Source organism: Canis lupus, chromosome X, assembly GCF_011100685.1.
Source record: "Canis lupus familiaris isolate Mischka breed German Shepherd chromosome X, alternate assembly UU_Cfam_GSD_1.0, whole genome shotgun sequence".
Taxonomy (NCBI): domain Eukaryota; kingdom Metazoa; phylum Chordata; class Mammalia; order Carnivora; family Canidae; genus Canis; species Canis lupus.
The window spans coordinates 42,887,699-42,914,483 of record NC_049260.1 but is presented as its reverse complement, the minus strand read 5'-3'; the positions used below and the strand labels follow the sequence as shown (position 1 = coordinate 42,914,483).

Genomic DNA, 26,785 nt, shown 5'->3' with positions numbered 1-26,785 from the left:
TCTCAGGATCGAGTCTCAGGATCGAGTCCCAGGATAAAGTCCCACATTGGGCTCCCTGAGTGGAGCCTGCTTCTCCTTCTGCCTGTGTCTCTGCCTCTCTCTCTCTCTCTCTCTCTCTCTGTGTCTCTCATGAATAAACAAATAAAATCTTAACAAATAAATAAATAAAACATCAAATTCGGTCTTAGGACAATACAATTTGCAAGGATAAGAGAGGAGCTAGGAATGGGAGAAAAAAAATATGACTTAGTTTGATCCAGAGACTTAATATATTAAACACTGTGCTGTCCACTTAAAAAAGGTCTTAATTAATGAACTGGTCTTCCTTATTTAACATACAAACTATCTGCTTTGTCTAAGAAAAAGTCCTCCCCTTTTTTTGACTTGGTCAACATGAAAGGAGATTTCTATTTCCATAGCTTTTATACCAGCAACACCTCCACCCCCAAAGCGAAAGCGCTAACGCACACATACTGAAGAATATTATGAACTTGAGAGTCATCATTTTGGTCTTCCTTAATGATTTTTTTTTGGGGGGGGGGGGGTCAAGAGTGTAAATGTCACCGATAGAGACAAAACAACGCTTTGGATAAGGAAAGGTTCGCAAAGTCCAAGAAAAGTTGGAACTCACAAGTCCAAGGATGAATTCACCAGGAAAAATCGCTCCAATGACTTATCTCGAAGCCGGGACAGTTTTGGTCTGCCTCCCCCCCCCCCCGCCCTTATTTCGCATACAGTTAAGCAGTGATCCGCGCCTCGTGAGACCAGGAGAAATTTAACATCTCTGAAGTTAAACCTGGGTAGCTGCTAATAAATGTATGAAGATTACGTAAAGCAGATTCTTACTGGCTTTTTATGCTCCACGCTTCTGAATTTCCCTCTTATTCGGGGTAGCTTACACTGACGTTATTACACGGGCACACGTACAACTTCGCTTGGCACTCCAGGAAACTGATTTGCTCTGAAATGTTAAGAAAGGTAAACGTGCATCAATGTGAAGGTAAGGCTTTCCCCTTCTAGGTTAAGGCGCTCGAGCGCAAGCCTGGATAGAGAACCAGCTACACGCGTTAAGTAGGTGGGGGGGGGGCGGGGCGCAAAACTCGTAGCAACGACTTTTCTGCGAGTCTGCGGTCCACTTCGCTAAGACCCACACAGACCTGCGAGTCCAGAGCAGGAGGAAGAAGAACCGGGCCCCGACAGAGCTTCACCAGCCAAAACCACTCTGCCCAGTCCTGCAGCCAGCCTCCCCCCATTCAAAAGCGGGAAGGGCTTGGCGCCGCTCCGCGAGAAAACTTCGCTGGGACCGCACAGGGACCCTGGCTCGGAGAATAGGGCAGGGCTCCCGGGAAGATGCCGCCCTGCACTGGCTAGAACTAGCCGGTCTAACTCCTCCGAGTGCCAGGCGGCGGCGGCCGGGCAAGGGGAACCCCCATCTCCGGGGGGGTGGGGGGGGGCAGCCAGCGGGGAGCGCTTCCCCTGTGTCGCTGCGCTTAGGGGGTGCTTCGCGGGTGGACCGGGGGCCAGCGGCCCACGAAAGACCTGTTGGGGAAGGGACAGCCCATCTGTCTTTACCTGTCGCCGAGGTGAGGGGCGGCGGAGCCCGTGTCGGCCGCCGGCGGGCCGAGCGCTCAGTCGGCTCCGGCGTCCAGGACACCAAGCCGAGCTAGCTAGCGCCCCACGTAGCCGGCAGAGCTTCATTCACAGACCAGCCGGGAGGAGGGGGAGCGGGCGCGCAGCTCATGTGACAGACGCCTCGCAAGTATCGGCCAAGCACAGCCAATGTCTGCGCGTGCGCACCCTAGCCGGCCTTCTCCCGGCACCTGGGTCTAGCCGGGGCGGGGGCTGAGGCGGCCCGGGAAGGCGGCGGAGGAGGAGTTTCCGCATGCGCAACCGCAGTTAGGTCGGCCCTGCTCGCTGCCATATTTAATGAGGACCGGGCGGGTCCTGACCCGGTGCGGGCCGAGCCTATTTGTTTTTTTTTTTTTAATGACGGGCACTGGGGGTTATTCTGTATGTTGGTAAATTGAACACCAATAAAAAATAAATTAAAAAATAAAACTCAGATAATCTAAAAAACATTTAAGAATTTCAAAATAAAACTCAGAAAATAAAATAAAATAAATTTATTTTTTATTGGTGTTCAATTTGCCAACATACAGAATAACCCCCAGTGCTCATCCCGTCAAGTGCCCCCCTCAGTGCCTGTCATCCAGTCACCCCCACCCCCCGCCCTCCTCCTCTTCCACCACCCCTATGCTCCATTATGTTTCACAGTTTGCAGCCTGGGGTACGGTTCTTTGGGATTTTATCCTTAGAATGAAACTGTCCTGAGCTTCTGGCCCACAGAACAGCTGGTAGTAGTCTAATACTGATTACATTGGCTCGCATATTTTGAACCTCTAATTATGTGCCAGGCACTGTTCTAAGCCCTTAACTCATTTTCATCTCATTTAATGGCAGCAATAACCGCACTGGGGTACTTACTATTATTTTCCGCTTTTATTCATGAGAAAACAAAGATTAAGTCACTTGTCCGAGCTCACATAACAGGAGTAGACAGAGTAATCAAATATAGTGATGCTTTTAACAGTCAACTCGACCCTCATTGCGGTGCTGGATAATCTACACCGCAGTTTTCAATATTATCTCCGCTTTAATAATTACTAAACAGAGGCTCAGAAAAGCAAACATCACAGGTCTGGTAAGTGGTAGAACTGAGAGTCCAACCTACCTCCACTTGGGATTGGAAGAAACAGCCCCTCATTTTACAGAAGAGAAAATAGCCCTATGAAGTCCTCTGACTTATTAAGGTGAACCAGATAATTAGTTATCAGCAGAACTGAGACCGGAACCCATATAATCAATCCAGGTAAATCTAAAAGTCAGGCTTTTTGACTATTGCAATGAAGAAGACCACACACAAGAGAAAGCATGGAGCATCCCACCAAACAAAGAAAAACAGTCACTACAGAATTTGAGGGTACGGTGGAGTTTAGATAAATTTTTAATGAAGGATTGTTTTTGGTAAGTGCAAAGCAGAACTGTGTGAAGAGGCCAACATCAGGTCTGAACTTTGAAATGAACCCAGAGACCTGTTTCCTTGGGAACCACAAAGTAAAAATAGATGTGGAATGTTGTGTCCAAATACCCCTTATCCAAAGCTCTGCACCTGGATAGGAAATCAAGACTGTCTCTTTGTGTCCAAGAACCTTATGTCCTCCAGACAAATGTGGGATGTTTTCTTCTCACTGGCATGATTTCAAGCAGCAAAGTCTCCAATAGTCTGTGATTATAGAGAACAAAGTGAATTAAAAAAGGTGGTGGTCACTCAAAGGGGGTCACTTTAAAGCTGCAGTTTGTCTTTAGGGGAAATATTGTTCCCTGTAAAACTTGCAACTGGCTTTATCTGTGTCTGTTACTCCAGCCTGATGAATGGCCATATTTTTGCTTTCTCGGTCCAAGCTGATTTTTACTTTCTCGCCTGGTAGCATTTAGTCCCTGCCTTCAGGCACTCACTGTGTAATAAGTGGATGACTGGGTGGGTGGAAGAGAGCCCCAAGTAACTAGAAAGAATCCAGGGGAAGTTATTCTGAATCCTCTCATAAGGGTAAATCCAAGTGGAGATAGTAACTTGTGCGAAGGAAATCACATATAAGGTTATGTGACTAGTCCTGTGTGATTGAAGCTTAGGGTAGGGAAGTGTTAGGGAGATACAACCAGAAATTCAGGCCAAATTTTGGAGGATCCTGAATGTCTGAGATTTGTACTTAATTCAGAAAGTGACTGAAAAGGAATTAATGTTTTTGAGCAAGGGAATCCCGTTATTGGAACTCTAAGAGAATCTGGGGTAATTGTTCAGAGAGGTTCATTTATTTGTTTTGTCATTGCAGGATAGGAAAAATCAGCGCTTAATTGTAGATTGAGCAGGAAGAGCTGCTGGTGAAACAGAAATTGAAGCGGCAAGAAAAGGAGGGGATAAATAATGGAGTAAAATTCGTGGGGCATAAAAATGAGATGTAAAATAGAAACTATATTGGAAAAAATGCCTTTTCCTCTGAGACAAGAAAAAGAAAAGTTGAAGGATAGCAATCTGGTCGAAAACAGACTTGTCATGAAGCTACCTCTGTAGAGCCAGCAAATATAAATTTATTTGGAACAGCTTGGGCAAGAGTGATTTATGTCGTTGGAAATGGCTGCAGTACACATTTATTACCACTTGGTGTCGCCACTGACTGACGACGGGTTGGAGGACTCCCATTTGGGGACTTTAGGAGTACATTTCCAAAAAGGAATATTTCACCTTCTGTGAATTTCAAAAAAAAACAGATATGAGAGTGAGCTCTGGACCCATACTCTCAGGGCTCAGAACTAATCAGACTCAGACACTTAATAGGTGTGTCACCTTGTTCAAGTTGCCTAACTTCACTCTGCTGAAGGTTTTTTTATTTGTAAAACCGGATAATAGGATAAAAATGTACTAATCAATGTAAAACAGAAAAGATTAACACTCAATATATGTCATCAAATATTACTATTGATGATGATGACGATGATGATGATGTTAATGACGAATTCTCCTTCAGCCTCTGGTTCTATAAGATTTGCAGGAGCTATTTATGTGGCAAGTTATAAATGCCTATCCAACAATACTTTGCCAAGTGAAGTAGTTAGAATGTGGTGCTAATGAAGCAAAGTTAATAATTTAATCAAGAATTTAAATTCTGTTAACTCTGTGTTCTCTTGCCCCTGAGATCCTTAGCCAAGTTTCCCACAAATGTGTGTACATGGTCACAGGGGAATCTGGCCAAAAGAGTGTAACTAAATCAACATAACTGAGTACTCTCCTTGCCTCCCCTTCCATGGAAGAAATTTTTAAAAAACGTTCCCACCTCACCCTCCACAGTGGTCAACAGACTTGGTCAAAAACCATGTCAAGGGATCCCTGGGTGGCGCAGCGGTTTAGCGCCTGCCTTTGGCCCAGGGCGCGATCCTGGAGACCCGGGATCGAATCGCACGTCAGGCTCCCGGTGCATGGAGCCTGCTTCTCCCTCTGCCTGTGTCTCTGCCTCTCTCTCTCTCTCTCTGTGTGTGACTATCAAAAATAAATAAAAGAAAATTAAAAAAAAAACATGTCAAGTCTCGTAAAGCATAAAGTAAACACAATGTGTTCTTAAAAATTAACAAAGAGATGCAAAAACATTCCATGCTCATGGATTGGAAGAATAAATATTATGAAAATGTCTTCACAGAGTTGGAACAAAAAATCAAATGATCTATACAAATGATTTGTATAGAATCAGAAAAGACCCCAAATAGCCAGGGGAATATTGAAAAAGAAAATCAATGCCAGGGGTATCACGATGCTGGATTTCAAGCTGTATTACAAAGCTGTGATCATCAAGACAGTATGGTACTTGTACAAAAATAGACACATAGATCAATGGAACAGAATAGAGAACCGAGAAATGGGCACCCAACTCTATGGTCAACTAATATTTGACAAAGCAGGAAAGACTCTCCACTGGAAAAAGGACAGTCTATTCAATAAATGGTGTTTGGAAAATTGAGCAGCCACATGCAGAAGAATGAAACTAGACCACTCTCTTGCACCATACACAAAGATAAACTCAAAATGGTTGAAAGTTCTAAATGTGAGACAAGAATCCATCAAAATCCTAGAGGAGAACACAGGCAACACCCTTTTTGTACTTGGCCACAGCAACTTCTTGCAAGATACATCTATGAAGGCAAGGGAAACAAAAGCAAAAATGAACTATTCAGACTTAATCAAGATAAAAAGCTTCTGCACAGCAAAAGAAACAGTTAACAAAACTAAAAGACAACCTACAGAATGGGAGAAGATATTTGCAAATGACCTATCAGTTAAAGAGCTAGTATCCAAGATCTATAAAGAACTTATGAAACTCAACAGCAAAGAAACAAACAATCCAATCATGAAATGGGCAAAAGACATGAACAGAAATCTCACAGAGGAAGACATAGACATGGCCAACACGCACATGAGAAAATGCTCTGCGTCACTTGCCATCAGGGAAATACAAATCAAAACCATAGTGAGATACCACCTCACACCAGTGAGAAGGCAAAAATTAATAAGACCGGAAACAACAAATGTTGGAGAAGATGTGGAGAAGGGGGAACCTTCTTCCACTGTTGGTGGGAGTGTGAACTAGTACAGCCACTCTGGAAAACTGTGTGGAGGTTCCTCAGAGTTAAAAATAGAGCTACCCTACAACCCAGCAATTGCACTACTGGATATTTACCCCAAAGATACAAATGTAGTGAAACACCGGGACACCTGCACCCAATGTTTATAGCAGCAGTGTCCACAATAGCCAAACTGTGGAAGGAGCCACGATGTCTTTCAACAGATGAATGGATAAAGAAGATGTGGTCTATGTATACAATGGAGTATTACTCAGCCATCAGAAAGGACGAATACCCACCACTTGCTTCGATGTGGATGGAACTGGAGGGTATTATGCTGAGTGAAGTAAGTCAATCAGAGGAGGACAATCATATGGTTTCATTCATACGAGGAATATAAGAATAGTGAAAGGGATTATAAGAGAAAGGAGGGGAACTGAGTGGGAAAAATTAGAGAGGGAGACAAACCATGAGAGACTCCTAACTCTGGGAAACAAACACAGGGTTGCAGAAGGGGAGATGGGGGGGTTGGGGTAACTGGGTGATGGGCACTGAGGAGGGCACTTAATGGGATGAGCACTGGGTGTTATACTATATGTTGGCAAATCAAACTTCAATCAAAACAAAACAAAACAGGGATCCCTGGGTGGCGCAGTGGTTTAGCGCCTGCCTTTGGCCCAGGGGGAATCCTGGAGACCCGGGATCGAATCCCACGTCGGGCTCCCGGTGCATGGAGCCTGCTTCTCCCTCTGCCTGTGTCTCTGCCTCTCTCTCTCTCTCTGTGTGACTATCATAAATAAATAAAAATTAAAAAAAAAACAAAAAGTTAACTATAAAGAAAGAATAAGACAATAAGCTTCTCTATGTAATAAAAGGCAGCACTTGAAAGTGAATTTGGCAGAAGAAAAAGCCCCAGAGCAATAGCTCACTGTGGCACATAGAATATCATGTCTAAAGCAGCCTTCTCATTAGTTTTTTTTAAAAGATTTTATTTATTTATTCATGATAGACATAGAGAGAGAGAGAGAGGCAGAGACACAGGCAGAGGGAGAAGCAGGCTCCATGCCGGGAGCCCGACATGGGACTCGATCCCGGGACCCCAGGATCACACCCTGGGCCAAAGGCAGGTGCTAAACCACTGAGCCACCCAGGGATCCCGTCCTTCTCATTAGTTTTGAAATTGTCATTGCAAATACAGACTGATAAAGTTACATAAGTACATAGCCATATGAAGTAGTGAGTGAATGTTTCTGGTATTGTTCTTATTTATTTGTTCCACAGTTTGTTTGAACTCTTCATACTGTGCCAGGCACTGTGTTAGCCCATAGGGATATTGTTTTTAAAATAAAATATCTGGGGTGCCCAAGAAATGCCTGGGATAGTTCTAGAAAAAAATGGGGCAGAATCAAAGGACATGAACAAGGTTCTCTAGCTTTGGGGCTCTATCGAATCAGTAGGTTAGGAAATTTTGGAAATAGAGTGATTGGGGATCATTAGTAATTGCCCTGTCTCTGGACAGCTGAGTATCAAAATTAACAAATGACTTCCATGCCATCAATGGTAACTAACCTCATGACCGGAGAAGCACTAATGAAAACTACAGTGAGATGCCATTGGTAAAGCATAAAAACACCGATGATATACTGTGTTGAGAAAGCTAGGAGGGAGGAGAGTCCTCTCATAAATTGCTGGTGGGAGGCAAACTAGTCAATTGAGGGAAATTTTGCAATAACCATAAGTACAGATACATGAGACTTTCATATCATAATTCCAGGTCTAGGAATTTCTCCTCCAGTTATGTTTGTACAGGTATAAACTGTTGTGTATACAAGGTCATTCACTGTAGCATTGTGTGTGATAACAAAAAAATGAGAAGCAACCAGATGTCCATCAATAGAGGATTGACCAAATAAATACCAGTAAGTCTACCCAATGAGAAAACTCCTAATGTACTTACACGTAAAGATCTATGAAAAAGCAAGATGTGGAGTTGTGTACTTTCTCAATTTTGTGCCACAGAAGTGTATTACCTATTCAATTATATATCTAAAAAGTAATGTAGAAAATAATTTGAAGAGCCTGTCAACAAGTGTTTAGATTGAAGGACCAGTGGGTTACTTGCTGCCTTACTACTAGCTCAAGAAAGATGCCATTAGCCCATGAGCATATACTAAAAAGTCTATGATATGTGAAAATTCAATCTTTTAGTTTTCTAATTGGACCCAGCATAAGTTTTCACAGATGGTTTCCGTGAGAAGTTTTACTCTTAAAAAAATCACATATCCGGGACGCCTGGGTGTCTCAGTGGTTGAGCATCTGCCTTCAGCTCAGGTCGTGATCCCCGGATCTGGGATCAAGTCCCATATTGGGCTCCCTGCGGGGAGCCTGCTTCTCCCTCTGCCTATGTGTCTGCCTCTGTGCGTGTGTGTCTCTCATGAATAAATAAATAAATCTTTTTTTAAAATCACATAGCAGATTGCCCTCTATTTGAAAGAAGTCCGATTCTGTCTAGATTAGAGCTGTTAGTATTCTTAGGGGGCAAATATGAGTGTTTGTCTGCTTTGAGGACTTGGATGTCTCTAATCCATAAGTGCATCGGGCTCTATATAGCCTACTGTTCCACAAGGGAGATGAAGCACATGGAATAGCAGCAGTGGTTTCTCAGAACCATTGTGACACCTGTTCACCCTCTAGCGTGAGAGTTCCCTGAGGGCACAGCCCACATCCTATATTTCCTTTATATTAATCAAAGCAGTGTTTTTCAAGTCATTTGCAAGAAAGGACCATTTTTCCCAAAGCTTATTGTGTTTTGATACTTTTACGAAATACAATAAAAATGAATTACTAGAAATACCAAATCAAAACTAACACATACAAAACACAAGCCCAGTTTTTTTTTAAGCCCAGTGTTTTTATGATTATATTTGACAGACATGGAATTACTTTGACCAATTTTACGGTTTTGAAACATTCACTCTCAATTTCTTGTCACGGACTGATATAAATAGTTTGTGGACTGGCGCTGGGCCACGGACGACACTTTGAGTAGTACTGCTTTCCAGCACTACCACAGTGCCCAACTCACAGTAGGCATTCGATAAAGCTTGTGTCCAATAGGTCACTCTTATAGCGTTTCCCATTCTGCAGAGCGTTTTCACACCTCTTCCCCCCCCACCTCCTCACACCACCTACAGAATTCCGTGAAGCCAATATTAGCACTCCCATTTGACAGAAGAGGAAGGCAAGGCATGCAGATTAACTGATTTGCCTGATCTGAGACGCTATTTAGGGTCAGAGCCCAAATTTAGTCTCCAACTTCTATCGCACTTTGTGGCAGCAGCACTAAGAAAGCCCTGCAGTCAAGGACAGCTTCCCGAGAGCTCCACCAATCAGAAAAAAGGAAACTTGCCTTGGGCTTTCCAAATGACAGCAGGTTGACAGAGCGGCATAATAGAAAAAGCAGAGACTCCGAAATAAGTGCTAGTTTGGAATCCAGGCTTGAGCAAGAGATTTTACCTCTGAGCCTGTCTCCATATCTCTAAAGTGGGGATAATAACAGCTTCTCCCCAAAACTGCACTAAGAAATAAATGCTGTGAGTAGCCAGGCCCATAATTCAGAGAGAATGGTTGTTGTTACTGATACCAGGCTCAGTTTAGAAAGCCTGCATTAAAGGACTTCCTCAGTTATCTAATCACGTGAAATGTGCGCCATCTACTGGTAGGCTAAAGAACATGGCTATCAGAAGAAAGCGTTGCTCTGAGCGATGAGATGCGTGAATCCTGCCCTTCTTGTGTTTCTCTTTTTGCATCTGCTACTAGACAGCTCCGAAGCACGTCTTTGGTCCACCCCTGGTAAGTGAACAGAACCTCACAGATTGGTATTTTGTGTTAGCCTCACCTCAAGCTACGTTCTATTTTTCCTATCTGTATTTTCCCTTGGCTCAGTTATCTCATTTTAAATACATTTTTGTAAGTCATTTTGTTTTTTATGTTAATTCCAGTATAGTTAATATACAGTGTTATATTGGTTTCAGGTGTACAATACAATAATTAAACAATTCCATCTATTACTCAGTGCTCATCAAGATAAGTATACTATTAGGGCACCTGGGTGACTCAGTGGTTGAGCATCTGCCTTTGGCTCAGGGCATGATCCCAGAGTCCTGGGATCGAGTCCCACATCAGGCTTCTTGCAGGGAGCCTGCTTCTCCCTCTACCTATGTCTCTGTCTCTCTGTGTGTGTGTCTCTCATGAATGAATAAATAAAATCTTTTTTAAAAAGATAAGTATACCCTTAATCCCCTTCACTATTTCACCCATGTACAGACCCACCATCCCTCTTATAACCACTTGTTTGTTCTCTGTAGTGAAGAGTCTGTTTGGGGGTTTATTTCTTTTTTTCACCTTTGTTTGTTTGTTTTGTTTCTTAACTTCCATGTATGAATGAAATTATTTGTCTTTCTCTTCTTACTTCACTTTAGAATTTGCAGAATGGTGATTTATTAAAGTAGATAAAAATATGACAAGAATACTTTCTATTTTTTGTTACTACTGGTCCATTATTCCAGCAATCTCCAGAATCTAACAATAGTTACAAAATATATTTAAGTTGACTCTAAGACATAATAGAGGTAGAGTAGTAGTAGTAATAATAATAATAACCTAAAATAAAACTGTAAAATTCCAAGCCTGTGAAAAATGAAATGGTCACTACCAATTAGAACTGGGACATTACAACCAAAGTTAGGCGACATATTCATTTGTTTATACACTGGGTACTTACCACGTGCCATACTGTTCCAGATACAGAAAATACAGCAGTAAACAAAAGTCCATACCCTCACTGAGCTTATACTTTTTGGAGGGGAGTGAAGACAGATGATGAACAAGATAAATTAGAATATTATATATGGCATATGTAGGAGGTAAGGTAAAAAAAAAAGAATCTGCAAAAGGGAATGGAGAGTTCTGGAGGGTGGGTTACAATTTAAAATAGAGTAGTCAGAGAAGGTTTTGAGGGAAGGTGATACTTGAAAAAAAACTTGAAGAAAGTGAGAGAATAACTCATGATGGAACAGAGAGGAAGAGTATTTCAGGCAGAGGGAAAGCAAGTGTGAAGGCTCTTAGATAGAAGCATGCCTGGTGTGACTGGGAACAATGAGGAGGCTAGTGTGGTGGAAGAGAGAGACTAGTTGGTGACAAGGTCAGAGAACTCATGGTGGGCCAGAACATGTAGGTGAGGATAGGACTTTGATTTTCCTCTTGCTTGAGCCAATAGCTGGGAGTTATGGAAAGGTTTCAGAAAAGGGGTGATTTGATTGACTTATCTCTTAAAAGGATTGCTGTAGTTACTGAGTTAAGAGAGAGGGAGAACCATAGTTATGAGGCCCTATCAGCAATCCAGACAAGAGATAATGGTAGCTTGGACCAAAGTGATAGCAGGGAGGATGATCAGAAGTGGTCAGCATGTGCATTTATTTTCAAGGTGTCACCATTCAAGATTTGCTGATGGATTGAATGTGAGAAGTTAGAGAAAGAGGGAAGTATAGAATGAGCCCAAGGTTTGTGGCCTGAGCAATTGGAAATTATGAAGGATAAGTGGGTTTGGGGAGGGTGGAGATCAGAAATTTAGTTCTTTACATTTTACATTTTGAAATATGTGTGATATACCCAAGTGGACAAATTAAATAGGCAGCTGGATACACAAAGTGTAGTTTAGGACAGAGGTCTGGACCAAAGATACAAATTTGAAAGCTGACAGTAGATGGCATTTAAAGCCATGAAATCGGATAAGATGATCAGCAGAGAAAGTAGAGATCGCAGAGAGAATAAGACAAGACTGGAGGGCTCCTACACAAAGAAATCAAGAAGCCAAGAAGAAAAGGAAAAGAAAACTAAGAAAGAGAAGCCACATGAAGGAAGAAAATCCAGAGTGGCATGGTGCCCTGGAAATAAGGGAAGAAAGTGTTGTGGGTTTTTTTTTTTTAATTAATTTATTTCTTTGGGAAAAGGTGCAGCAGAGGCAGCAGACTCTCTACTGAGCAGGGAGCCAGATGCAGGACTCTAAGGACTCTATCCCAGGACTCTGAGATCTTGACCTGAAACAAAATCAAGAGTCAGCTGCTTAACTGACTAAGCCACCCAGGCATCAGTGAAGAAAGTGTTTTAAGAAGAAAGCTCCTGGGTGGCTCAGCGGTTTAGCACCGCCTTCAGCCCAGGGTGTGATCCTGGAGACCCGGGATCAAGTTCCACGTTGGGCTCCCTGCATGGAGCCTGCTTCTCCCTCTGCCTGTGTCTCTTCCTCTCTGTCTCTCATGAATTAATAAAATATTTTTTTAAAGAAGAAAGCTCAACAGAGTTTAATGTAGTTGATGGGTCAAGTTAAATAAGGACAGCATCAGATTTGGCAATGCGAAAATTACTGGTGGCTTTGACAAGACCAATTTTGGTAGAGCCATGAAAGATGGAAGTTGGGTAAGGATGGGTTTAGGAGAAAATGAAAAAGGAGGCATTTCAGTTCATAAGATGAAGCAAACACACTTATCCCTACTCCTCCTACTAAGCAAAATTCCTGGACATTATACATAAAACAAAGTGATAAAGATTTTGAAAGAGAAAGAGAAAAAAACTGACTCAGGACCTTGGAGCCTGAGGAATGACACAGTGCTTGAGTGGTATCATTGAAGACCTAGTGGGGAGCTTGAATTTTCTTTCACCTCTTCCAGGGAGTAACCAGGTGCCTCTCCTGCACCATGGTGAAAACAAGGTAAGAAACATTTTCTTCTATGTCCAACTGGCTGTAACAATATGGCACCCCCTTCCTGACATGGTATCAGAGGAGATCAGCTAAATAGAATATTTATTTTTTTATTTAAATATTTATTTATTCATGAGAGACACACAGAGAGAGGCAGAGACATAGGCAGAGGGAGAAGCAGGCTCCTTGAGGGGAGCCCGATGTGGGACTCCATCTCAGGACTCAGGGACCACCCCCTGAGCTGAAGGCAGATGCTCAACCACTGAGCCACCCAGGCATCCCTAAACAGAAGATTTAAATAAGATCAAAGCTCTGGGTGGTTCAGTTGGTTAAGCATCAGACTTCAGCTCAGGTCATGATTTCAGGGTTCTGGGATCAAGCACCACATAGAGTTCCCTGCTCAGCAGAGAGTCTGCTTCTCCCTCTCCCTTTGCTCCTGCTCTCTCTCTCTCTCTCTCTCTCTCTCTGTATCCCTCTCTCTCTCTGTCTCTAATAAATAAATAAAATCATTTTTTAAAAAGATCAAAAGTCTCATCCCATAACAACCAAAATGTCCAGGACACAAATAAAAATCACTTGTCACAAAAAGAAACAGGAAAGTCTTACTGAAAAAAAATCAGTCAACAGACACCAAGACCTATGTGACAGATGTTGGGATTATATTACAAGGATTTTTTAAGTATTCAACATAAAAATGCTTCAAAGAGTAGTTCCAAACAGGTTTGGAATAGATGAAAAAATAGGAAGTCTCAACAAAGAAACATATAATATAAGAGAACCAAATGGAAACCTTAGGACTAGAAGCTACAATAAAAATTTCCAAAATTTGGAGGAAAGACATCAACCTAAAGATTCAATTGCTAAGCAAACCACAAACAAAATAAACCCAAACAAATCCATGCCAAGACACATCATAATCAAACTTGTGAAAAGTAAAGACAAAGTAAAAATCTTGAGTGCACCAAGTGAGAAATGACACCTTATTAGGGGAACAAAACTATTTGAATGAAGGCACATTCCTCATCAGAAAACATGGAGTCAGGAAGAAAGTGGCACAGCATTTTTCAAGGGCTAAAAGAATGCAATATATATTTTTAAAATACTCAAAATTGAACAGTAAAAGGAAACAAATGACCTGATTAGAAAATGAGCAGAAGACATAAAGAAGCATTTCACTGAAGATAAAAAGGGTCAATAAACATAAAAATATGCTCAACAACACTAGCCTTTAGGGAAATGCAAATTAAGACTATGATGAGGGATGCCTGGGGGGCTCAGTGGTTGAGCATCTGTCTTTGGCTCAGGGCCTGGTCCCGGGGTCCTGGGATCGAGTCCAGAATGGGGCTCCGTGCAGGGAGCCTGCTTCTCCCTCTGCCTATGTCTCTGCCTCTCTGTGTGTCTCTCATGAATAAATAAATAAAATCTTATAAACATTTTTTAAAAGACTATAATGAGGTATCTCTGCATACCTATTAGGACTGCCAAACTAAGTCAACAGCTATAATACTAAATGCTGGCAAGGATATGGAGAAACAATGTTTCAGACATTTCTGGTGGATTGCAGAATGGTCCAGCCACTGTGGAAAATAGTTTAGCAATTTCTTAATAAACTAAACATAGGCTTGCCATATGACCTAGAACATTTTCAATGTTCTAGTGAGAAGGAACAGAAGGGGCCCCATTGCTGTGTCACTGCAACTGCCACCTGGTACCTACCATCAGCCAGAAGAGCTTCCTATAGCACCTGCAGGCCAGTAAGCTAAGGGATGTGGACTTCATTGAAAGCCAGCTAAACTTCCACCAGAGGATCAGCGTGAAGCACTTCATCCTGGCCACGGCTGTCATGAAGAACATCCCCTGCTACACTACCAAGAAGACAACAAGACGCTGAACCTCCAGTCCCAGGATCCCAAGCCCCTTGAGGTGTTCAGCATGGACTTCCTGGTGGACAATGCCCAGCTGGGCTGCGGGGTGTCTGCTTAAGACAGTAACTTCACAGTGCACATGTACCTATTGGAAGCTAAGGACAATTTGGAGGCATGTGACTGCTGTGCTGAGCAAAATTACATGTGGCACTCATGTGAGTGCATTCTGGAGGATCCCATGTGGGGAGGGTGCTGTGGGGCCCAGCAAAAAGTGAGTGGTGTGGGAGAGAAAGCACACGGCATGGTTTGTCACACTGGATGGTGGCATCAGGCTCTCACTGCCCATACAGGACACTGTGGGCTGCTGATGCTGAAGAATGGGCAGACCACCATGCTGCTGGCCCCGATCCACTGGCCAGACAGATGCAGCATGTGGACAGTGATGTCTCACAGAACTCCTAGCAGACCAACCTCACCTGAGCTGCAGCCCTTGTTTACCTCTTTGCCATGGAGCACTGCCAGCTGGACAAGAAGATCAGCACCAAGCTCAACTTTATCCTGGAACCCCTGATGGAGACCCACCACATCACAGACCACCTCATCCAGAGCCCATGGATGTCACCACCGCTGCCTGCGGGCACTACTTCACATCCCCTTTTTGTGTAACACAGGTGGAAAGGGGAGGTGGGGGGTGGTTGATGCATTCAATAACTTTAATGGATCTCAAGGACATTATGGTGAGTGTATAACCCCACCTCAGAAGGTCACCATAGTATAGGATTCCATTTACTTAACTTTTTTGAAATGAAAAAAATTAATATAGAGATGGAGAACAGATTAATGGTTGCTAGGACTTAAGGATGATGGAGGGAGGGGAGTAAGTGTGACTATAAAGGAGTAGCAGGAGAGACATCTTCACGTTGATGGAACAGTTCTGTGTCCTGGTTGCTGTGGTGTTTACACAAATCTACACATGTGATAAAATGACATAGAACTATTCACATATTTTGTCCCAAAGTCATTTCCTGGATTAGATATTATACTATAGTTTGTAAGATGTAACTCTTGGGGGAATCTGGACGACATTTACAAAGGACCTCTCTGTGGTATTTCTACAACTTTCTGTGACTCTTTATTTCAAAATAAAGATGTTTTAAAAGAAGGGGAGGGGCACCTGGGTGGCTCAGTCATTTAAGCATCTGCCTTTGGCTCATGATCCCCAGGTCCTGGGATCCAGCAGTGCTTTGCTTTGGGCTCCCTGTTCAGTGAGGAGTCTGCTTCTCCCTCTCTCTCTGCCCCTCGCCTCACTTATGTTCTTATGTTCTCTCTCTCTCTCTCTCTCTCTCTCAAATGAATAAATAAAATCTTTAAAATAAGGGGGGAGAGGAATTGTAGCTATTAAATATAGGCAATTCTAGAGAGGAGTTTGCTGTAAAGGAGGACAGAGAAATGGGGTCAACTGTGAGCAAGGGAAAGTGACTCAAAATAAGACATTTTAAATTTTTTAGTGGGAGCAATAATAGCATGGTGAAGCTGATGGGAAAGAACATGTAGAGGGGGAGAGGAGGGAACAGAGGAGACAATTGCCAGAAGAGGATGGGGCCTAGCAAAATGGTGAGGGATTGGCTTCGCTGGGAGCAGGACAGTTCATCCACAGTCGTAGGAGAAAGGGTAGAATATACACATAGATTTACGCAGGTGGGTAGATGCAATGGTAGAAATTTGTGGGCTTTTTTTTCTAATTGTCTCTGCTTGCTCAGTGAAATCAGAAGCAAGGTCATAAGCTGAGAGTGAGGACAGGTGTGGAGGTGTTAGAGGTTTGAAGGGAGACGAGAAGATATGAAATAGTTGTCTAGGAAACCGGGAGAGCAAATGGACCAGGATAATACTATGTGATTTCCTGGCAACATTAAGTGCCCACTTCAGGTTCGTGGTCTTGAATTTAAAGCAAAAATGTCATTTTGTGTTTTTCTCCAGCTATGTTCAGCTCCAGGGATAGAGGAAAGGAGTAGGAATTATTGGTAATGACATGATAGAGGCAAATGACCACGATTAGGTGGAAGACAAAACCAGAAGAGTGGATTTCAAGAAATTGGAGCCTAGGGTGTTGGAAGAATTAAGTATTGAGATATTGAAATCACAAATAATTAAGACAGTATTAATTGGAGAGAGTGACAGTGAGGCAGAAGCTAAAATCTTTGAGACACTGGAGGATCCATAGGTAACTACCACAAGGTAGGATACAAAAATATAGTTATATATATAATATTTTAATATAAATATATATTATATATATAAAATACTCTGTGAAAAGGAACTCAAAGATGGAGATTTTTAAAAATTTTTTAAAGGTTTTATTTATTTATTCATGAAAGACACAGAGAGAGAAGCAGAGACACAGGCAGAGAGAGAAGCAGGCTCCATGCAGGGAGCCTGACATGGGACTCGATCCCAGGTCTCCAGGATCACGCCCTGGGCTGATGGCAGCACTAAACTGCTGAGCCACATGGGCTGCCCAAAGATGGAGATTCTTAATGAGAAGAAAGGGAGAATGACTTGGATGATTTGGAAGTGGCCATGAGAGAGGGCTGTAAGGTCCTTGGGTAGATCAAGACTTCAGTCAGATCAAGAAGGTGAGGGAAGCATTCCGCAATCAGGGAAAGACTATAGGGACTCTGGATAAATATTTTACATTCAAGATGAGGTGACTATATAATTTATTATCCAATCTTGGACCCTCGAGAATGACAAATGTTAAAACTGGGCAAGACAGTAGTACACCATGGATCAACTCAAATTGTCCTGGGAAAACCAGGACTATGATTCTAGAGGGCACAGTAGGGGGAATTTCAAGATCTGGAGAGGGCAAAGAGGTGGGGATAGATTAGGTAAATATGCAATGTTATATGGGATTAGAACATGAGATGTGCAGGTGGTGACCAAAGAGTCCCAAGGTCCTTGTGATTACTGACATAAACAAAGTTGAAGGGCATAAGGAATTTGGTTCTGGTACTATTAAGGCAGCTAGTGGTGGCAAGTCTGTGAGTGTTGAGAGGGAGAAATGGGTGAGTGTTCAAGCCTTGCCCTTCACTCCTCTGCTAACAGAGATGCAGAGTCCCAGAGAAGTGCATCTTATTCCCAGCCATCAGGGAAGTACCTCAATCCTAAGCCCCACTGAGGAAGATCTCAAAATTTTCTGAAACTCTTCGTATTTCCAGTAGGAAATGTTTCAGGAACTGGGACTGGACAGGCTGCAGGGAAGGAGATTAGTTGACCTTGCTGTGAGAAGCTGAAGGAAGGACACAGTGGCATTTCCAACACAAACTATAGGGAAACACACTGACACTGTCAAAACATAGAAAATACCAAGATGAATGGGAAAAAAATGCACAGTCCGCTACTCTGATCTGAAAACCTAACTGTACTAGAATGAAATGGTTAGGATGGCGCTTGAGGGTTCTTATTCCTCTTTTCTGTCTATGTTCATTCCCCAGGTGGGCTGGTCCAGTCTCATGGTTTTATTCAACATTAATAGGCCATGACTTCCAAACCTACCACTCTAAAACCAGTATCCCACCTAAGTTGCAGATCAACTAACTAACTGCCTTCTTGACATCTCAACTCAGATGTTTAATAGATGTATCAAACTTTGTATCTTCAACACTGAACCCCTGATTTTTAAGGAATTTTTCTTAAAAATTTGTTTTACTGGAAAGCCTGGGTGGCTCAGTGGTTGAGTGTCTGCTTTCGGTTCAGGGAGTGATCCCAGGGACCTGGGCTCGAGTCCTGCATCAGGCTCCCTACAGGGAGCCTGGTTCTCCCTCTGAGTATGTCTCTGCCTCTCTCTGTGTGTCTCTCATGAATAAATAAAGAAAATATTTTAAAATTTTTGTTCAACCCCTAGCATGCCCCATCTCAGTTGATGGGAATATCCTTCCAATTATTCAAGCCAAAATACTTTGACCATAACTTTAACCCTAATTCTAGCCCTGATTCTCTTTGATTTGTCTGTTTTTCTCACACCCCACATTCAATCTATTAGCAAATCCTTTTGGCTTTCTTTCCAAAATATACCCAAAATCATACCATTGCTCACCTTCTCCACCACTACCTCACTGTTCCTAAACACCATGATCCCCCACTCAGATTAATGTAATATTCTCCTAACTAGTCTCTGTGATTCTACCCTTGGGGCCTTATATTCTACTCACAGCACAGAAATCAAAGTGATCCTTTTATAACACAAACCAAAGTGTGCTACTCCCATGTTTAAAACTCCTTAATGGCTTCCCCATCTCATTCAAACAAAAACCCATACTCCTTATTATGACTTACAAGAAAAGCTCTTATGGAAAGACAAATACCATATGATTTCACCCATATGTGCAAGTTAAGAAACAAAACAAATGAACAAAGAAGAGACAAACAAAACCAGACTCTTAACTATAGAGAACAAACCTGGTTGCCAGAGGGGAGATGGGTGGGGGGATGGGTGAAATAGGAAAATGGGGACTAAGAGTACACCTATCTTGATGAGCACTGAGTATTGTATAGAATTGTTGAATCATACCGTACACCTGAAACTAATATAATACTATATGTTAATTATACTTGAATTTTAAAAATAAATGTTTCAAAAGAAAGGCTCTATGATCTATTCCTTGCATAATTCTTCTCTAGACATACTAAATTTGTATTGCTCTTTTAGACCTGCCATGTTTTTCTCAGTTTGGAGCTTTTGCAGTTGCTACTCCCTCTGCCTGAAAAGTTCTTTCTCCCCTACCGGCCCTTCCTTGCCCCCCACCCCATCCCCTGGACAAGCTTCTCACTTCATTTAGGTCCCTGTTTCATATGTCTTCTTCTTCCCTTCTAGCACTCTTTCTAAAATAACACCTTCTTTGTCATTTATTCCTTTAACTTGATTTGTCTTCAAGCACTTTTTCCAAGGCTATATGGTTTACTCATTTTATTTATTATCACTTCCTTCCTCCCACTAGAATGTAAGTTTCATGAAGACTAGAACTTTGTCTCATTCATCTCTACATCTCTAGCCCTAACAACAGTGCCTGGCACATTCTAGGTACTAAAAAGTTTGATTGAATGGAGACAAAAGTATAAATAATTAAATAGATAGAAATAAATTTCAAATCATATATATATCTTTAGGTAAAATATCAGTTTTAGATTTATTCCTATGGGGTTTTCTCTATTGTAAATGGGATCTTCCTTTACAGGATCCGTCGTAACTGCTAACTGCTACTGTGGAAACTCTATGGATATTTATATGAAACTCTTGGATCTAGCAAACTTGAGGAATTCTTGTTCTAACAGTTCATTTATAGATTTTTTACATATATGGCCATGTTATCTGTGAAATATATTTTATCTTCTTTTCCAATCTTTCTTCCTGTTTTCTTTCTTTTTATTATTTTAGTGCATTTGTTAGAACCTCCAGTATAATATTGGGTAACAATGGCACTAGGTTTGATGTAAGTTTTGGGGAGACATCCTCTTTCACCTCTGTATCTGTTGCATTTTGTTGTTGTTTTTAAATTATGAATGCATGTTTAATTTTATCGATTGCTTTTTCTACAACTAAGATGGTCATATGGTTTTTCTCCTTTTTATCTATTAATGTGGTGAATTACATTAACAGATTCTTTAAGTTACTCTTTAGATAATGGAATAAACCTTACTTGCACATATTTTTTATAACGTATGTAAGGAAGTAAATCTGCTTGTATTTTACCTAGGAGTTTTCATTTATGCTTACAATCAAGGTTAGCCTATAAAAAATTTGTTTATGCACTGTTGTGGTCAAGTTTGAGCATCAAGATTATTCTAGGCTCATAGGGCACCTGCGTAGGTTAAACATCCAACTCTTAATTTCAGCTCAGGTCATGATCTCAGGGTTGTTTGATTGAGCCCCGAGTGGAGCTCCAGGTGGAGCCCTGCGTGGGCTCTAAACTGGATGTGGAACCTGCTTAAGATTGTCTCTCTCATTCTCCTGCTCTCTGTTAAAAAAAAGAGAGAGAGATTATTCTAGGCTCAAAAAATGGATAAATTTTTCTTATTCACCAGTAGAGTCAAAGTTATATTTTTGAAGGTTAGTTTAAAAAAAAAACTATGGTAAAGTCATAGTTTTCTTTAAGGGGAGTTGTTGGGTTTTTTGTTTTGTTTTGGTTTGTTTTTTTACTATCAATTTGGCTTATTTAATGGTTACTGGTCTATTCCGCTTTTGAAATTTCTTTATATAGGCACCTAGATAACTCAGGCAGTTAAGCATCTACCTTTGGCTCAGGTCATGATCTCCAGGTTCCGGGATGGAGCCCCACATCAGGCTTCCTGCTCAACAGGGAGTCTGCTTCTCTCTCTTTCTCTCTCTCTCTCTCTCTCTGTCCCTTCCCACTGCTCGTTCTCTCTCTTCAAATAAATAGAATCTTTTTTAAAAGTTCTTTATATATTTTGGATACAAGTCCTTTGTTAAGAATGGATTTGCAAATATTTTAATCCAGTCTGAGGTTTGTCTTTCCATTTTCCTAATGGCATTTTTCTAAGAACAGCTTCAAATTTAATGGAGTCCAATTTACCCACTTATTCCTCTATGGTCCATGTTTTCAGTGTTATATATGAGAAATATGTGCCTAACTCAAGGTAAAAACATTTTTTCTACTATATTTTCTTTGAGTTTTAGAATTTCTGGGATTTTTTAAGTTTTTCTAAAGCTTTAGTTTTTTCATTTAGGTTTATGACCATCTGGAGATTTTTGAGTTAATTCTTACAAATGGAAAGAGGCATGCATCAAAGTGGGTTTTTTGTTTTGTTTTGTTTGTTTGTTTTTGTTTTTGTTTTTGCATTTGGAGATCCGATTATTTGAACACCATTCATTGAAAATACTGTCCTTTCTCTAATGAATTGCCTTTCCATCTTTGTCAAAAATCATTTCTGTGGGCCTATTTTTGGACTCTCTATTCTGTTCCATTGATCTATTTACCAATAGTCATGCCAATACCACACTGTCTTGATTACTATACTTTTATAATAAGCCTTGAAGTCGATTTTGTAAATATTCTAACTTTATTCTCCTTTTCCAAAATTGCAGGCATCAAATCATTACGTTGTACACCTTAAACTTTCACAAAGTTATATATCAATTACATTTCAATAAAGCTGGAAAAAGATTTTAAAAGACTTAAGCAGGAACCAAAGCCTCAAAAATAAAATAATAGTTTTATGCAGAATTTTTGAAAATCAAAATCAATGTAAAAAAATCAATATTGAACAAAATGTAAAATTTTAAATGAAGGCAGGATCTGACCCTGCAATCAATCAATTGCGCTTTCCTTAAAAGAAAGTATTTGACTATTTGGAGTTCTGGGAATTAATGTGAATTCTAGAATCAGCTTGTCAGTTTCTAAAAAGATTCTGATAGGACTTTGGTTGAGATCACATTGAATCTTTAGATCAGTTTGGGGACTATTGACAATTAACAATATTGAGACTTCATATCCATGATAGTGATATACCTCTCAAATTTATGTAGGTATTTTCTAATTTCTTTCACTAATATTTTCACATTCTCGATGTACAGAACTGACACATATTTTGTAAGATTTATATCTCTAAGTATCTTGTGCCATAGTTAATAATATAGATTTTTTCATATTTAATTTATTTATTCATGAGAGACACACACAGAGGGAGAGAGAGGCATAGACACGGGCAGAGAGAGAAGCAGGCTCCATGCAGGGAGCCCGATGTGGAACTCGATCTCGGGACTCCAGGATCATGCCCGGGCCGAAGGCAGGCACTTAACCGCTAAGCCACCCAGGCGTCCCAATAATATAGATTTTTAAATTCAATTCCTGATTGATATTGATATTACAGATAATAATTAGAAATGCAAGTGATTTTTGTATATTGATCTTGTAGCCTGCAACATTGCTAAACTCATTAGTCCTAATAGCCTCTTGTGAATTCCTTTGCATTTTCTGTGTAAACTATCATGTCATCTTAATAAAAAAGAGAGTTTTGCTTCTTTTCTTCTATTCTGTATACCTTCTATTTCTTTGTCTTGCCTTCTTGTATAGCTAGCATCCCAAATGGAACAATGAACATAAGTGGAGAGCAGATATTCTTCTCTTGTTCTTAATCTCGGGGTCAAAGCATTCCATTTTTCATCATAAGTATGATGTTACATGTAGGTTTTTTGTGGATATTCTTTATGAGGAGATTCCCTTCTTTTGCTAGTTTGCTGAGAATTTTTATCATGAAGGGATGTTGGATTTTGTAAAATACTTTTGCTGAATCTATGATCATATGGTTTGCTATTTTTTTATCTTTTAATATTGTGAATTATGTTGATTGGTTTTCAAAATATAAACCCTCCTTGTATTCTTGAAATGAATTACTTGTTCATGATATATTTGATTATTTGCAAAAATTCTGTTTAAAATTCTGTATCTATGTCCAGAAGGGATATTGGTCTATAGTTTGTTTTTGCTTTTGTTTTTGTTTTGTCTCTTTTGAATATTAGGGTAATGCTGGCCATATACCATTAGTTAGAGTATTCCTCTTCTGTATTTTGGCAGATTGTGTAGAATTTGTATATTTTTCCCAAAAATGTTTAGTAGAATTTATCAATGAAGCCTTCTGTGCCAGGAGCTTACTTTGTAGAGAAATTTGTAAACAAAAATTCAATTTATTTATTAGTTATGGCTCAGTTTAGAGTATCTATTTCTTCTAGCATGAACTTTGGTAGTTTGTATCTTTCATACTATTTGTCCATTATATCCAGGTTGCTGGATTTATTAGAATTAAGTTGTTCATAATATTCCCTCATTATCCTTTTAATATGTTTAGAATCTCTAGTTATGTTCACTTGTTTCATTCCTGAAACAAGTTTCATTCATGCCAGTAAATTATATCTTCTTTTTTCCCAGTTAGTCTAAATAGAGGCTTATTAATTGCATTGATTTTTTTTTGAAAGACCCTGCTTTTGGTTTCATTGATTTTTTTCCTATTTTTTTATTTTATGTTAAGTGATTTCTTCTCTAATATTTATTTTTTCTTTTCTTTTTTAAATATATATATTTTTTATTGGAGTTCGATTTGCCAACATATAGTATAACACCCAGTGCTCATCCCATCAAGTGCCCCCCTCAGTGCCTGTAACCCAGTCACCCCATCCCCCCGCCCACTTCCCCTTCTACTGCCCCTTGTTCATTTCCCAGAGTTAGGGTCTCTAATATTTATTATTTCTATTCTTCTGTTTAACGTGTTTGATTTGCTTCTCTTTTTCTAATTTCCTAAGATGGAAGCTTAGGTTATTTATCTGAGATCTTTCTTCTTTTCTAATGTAAGTGTTTAGTGCTATAAAGCTCCCTCTGAGCACTGCTCTAGTTGTGATCCTCGTATTTTCATATGTCATATTTTCATTTTCATTCAGCTTAAAATACTTTCTAACACCCCCTGTGACTTTTCTTCTCTATTTATAAGTGCATTAGTTAGTTTCCAAATAATTTGGGACTATTCAGATAACTTTCTGTTGTTGATTTGCAGTTTAATTCTTTTGTGGTCAGAGAACATATTTTGTATTACTTGAATCCATTTAAATGTATTAAGCCTTGTCTTATGGCTCAAAATTTGGTGTCTTGATAAATATTCTGTGTGACCCTTGAAATAATGCATATTCTGTTGTTATTATGGGTGAAGTGCTCCATGAATGTTAATTAGGACATGATGGTTGATAGTTTTAAGTCTTTTATATCCTTATTGATTTTCTACTCATTCTACCCATTATTGAGAGTGTTACAAATCTGATACTTGTGAATTCGTCTATTTCACCCTGATGATCTTTCAGTTTTCACTTCCTGCATTTTAAAGTTCAGTTATTTGATGAATTGACCACTTTATTACTGTAAAACAAGACCTACCTCTGGTAATATTCTTTGCCCTGAAATCTATTTCATCCTTTGTTAATATAGCAACTCCAGATTCCTTCTGATCAGCATGGGATATCTTATTCTATCTTTTTATTTTTAGTCTATTTGAGGTTTTATATGTATTTATTTTTTAAGATTTTATTTATTTATTTATTCATGAGAGATGCAGAGAGAGAGGCAGAGACATAGGCACAGGGAAAAACAGGCTCCATGCAGGGAGCCCAATGCAGGACTTGATTCCGGGTCTCCGGGATCACCACCTGAGCTGAAGGCCGATGCTCAACCGCTGAGCCACCCAGGCATCCCTGTAGTTTTATATTTAAAGTGGATATCTTATAGGCAGCATATAGTTGAGTCATGCCTTTTCATCCAATCTGGCAACCTCTGCCTTAACTTAAATGTGCTTGTTGATATGGCTGCATTTAAATCTGCCATCTTGCTATTTCTTTTCTTTTCATTTAAATCTGCCATTTTTTTTCTGGGTACAGTATACTTTATTGATGGTACATGACAAGGTAGGGCTCCTCAAGCCCCTTCCCTTCCTCGGGGGTCTGGGATGTAAATTGGAGGTCAGGAGATTTTCAGTGTGTTGGAGGATTAAGTTGGGGCAGGGACTCCCCTGCAGGTGAGGGCCTCTCTCTTCCTCTTGTTCTTGCTGGGGCTGGTGGTCCAGGAGGCTCTTACTCCTTGGAAGCCATGTGGACCATGAGGTCCACCACCCGGTTGCTGTAGCCGAATTCATTGTCATACCAGGAAATGAGCTTGACCATGCCAGCCCCGATGTCAAAGGTGGAAGAGTGGGTGTCACTGTTGAAGTCGCAAGAGACAACCTGGTCCTCAGTGTAGCCCAAGATGCCCTTGAGGGGGCCCTCTGATGCCTGCTTCACCACCTTCTTGATGTCGTCATATTGGCAGCTTTCTCCAGGTGGCAGGTCAGATCCACAACTGACACGTTGGGCCATACCAGTGAGCTTTCCGTTCAGCTCAGGGATGACCTTGCCCACAGCCTTGGTGGCGCCAGTGGAAGCAGGGATGATGTTCTGGGCAGCCCCTCGGCTGTCACACCACAGCTTCCCAGAGGGGCCGTCCACAGTCTTCTGGGTGGCAGTGATGATATGGACGGTGGTCATGAGGCCCTCCACGATGCCAAAGTGGCCATGGATGACTTTGGCCAGAGGAGCCAACCAGTTGGTGGTGCAGGAAGCATTGCTGACAATCTTGAGGGAGTTGTCATACTTCTCGTGGTTCATGCCCATCACAAACATGGGAGCCTCAGCAGAAGAAGCAGAGATGATGACCCTCTTGGCCCCGCCCTTCAAGTGAGCCCCAGCCTTCTCCATGGTGGTGAAGACCCCAGCGGACTCCACAACATACTCAGCACCAGCATCACCCCATTTGATGTTGTAAGGATTTCGCTCTTGGAAGATGGAGATGGACTTCCCATTGATGACAAGTTTCCTGTTCTCAGCCTTAACCGTGCCATGGAATTTGCCGTGGGTAGAATCATACTGGAACATGTACACCATGTAGTTGAGGTCAATGAAGGTGTCATTGATGGCGACAATATCCATTTTGCCAGAGTTAAGAGCAGCCCTGGTGACCAGGTGCCCAATACGGCCAAATCCATTCACTCCGACCTTCACCATCGTGTCTCCAGGATGCGGCTGGCGCAGCACCAGAAGACGCGGCTGTCTGTCGAACGGAAAGGAGCAGAGAGCCTAAATCTGCCATCTTGCTATTTCTTTTCTCTTTATCTCATCTGTTCTTTGTTCCCATTTTGTTCTTTTATGGTCTTCTTTTTGGATTAATGAGTATTTGGGGGGGATTCCACATTATCTCCTTTTTAGCTTATTAGATATAATTTTCTGTTGTGTGACTTTAGTGATTGTTTTAGGATTTACGGTACATATCTTTAATTTATCACAATCAGCCTTGAGGTAGTATTTTAACAGGTCACGCATAGCATAAAAACTTTACAGTGTCCTTCCATGTTCCCTCTCCTTGCCTTTGTGCCATTGTTTTCATGCATTTTGTTTTTACTTATGTTATAA

The 26,785-nt window shown here is 40.9% G+C and overlaps 1 protein-coding gene and 1 pseudogene across 5 annotated transcripts in view; both read right to left on the bottom strand.

Moving 5' to 3' along the window:
- The window catches only part of CLCN5 (chloride voltage-gated channel 5), a 155,172-nt gene extending 153,366 nt beyond the window's left edge, over positions 1–1,806 (bottom strand). For all 5 annotated transcript variants that reach the window (XM_038587444.1, XM_038587447.1, XM_038587445.1 and 2 more), the window contains exons 1-2: positions 1,573–1,806; positions 847–961 (exon numbers count right to left, since the gene is read on the bottom strand). The gene's annotated coding sequence lies outside the window, so the exon portion shown is untranslated. The remainder of the gene's footprint in view (positions 1–846; positions 962–1,572) is intronic.
- A 23,608-nt stretch (positions 1,807–25,414) lies between these two features.
- LOC491880 lies at positions 25,415–26,380 on the bottom strand (annotated as a pseudogene).
- Between the last annotated feature and the right edge of the window lie 405 nt (positions 26,381–26,785).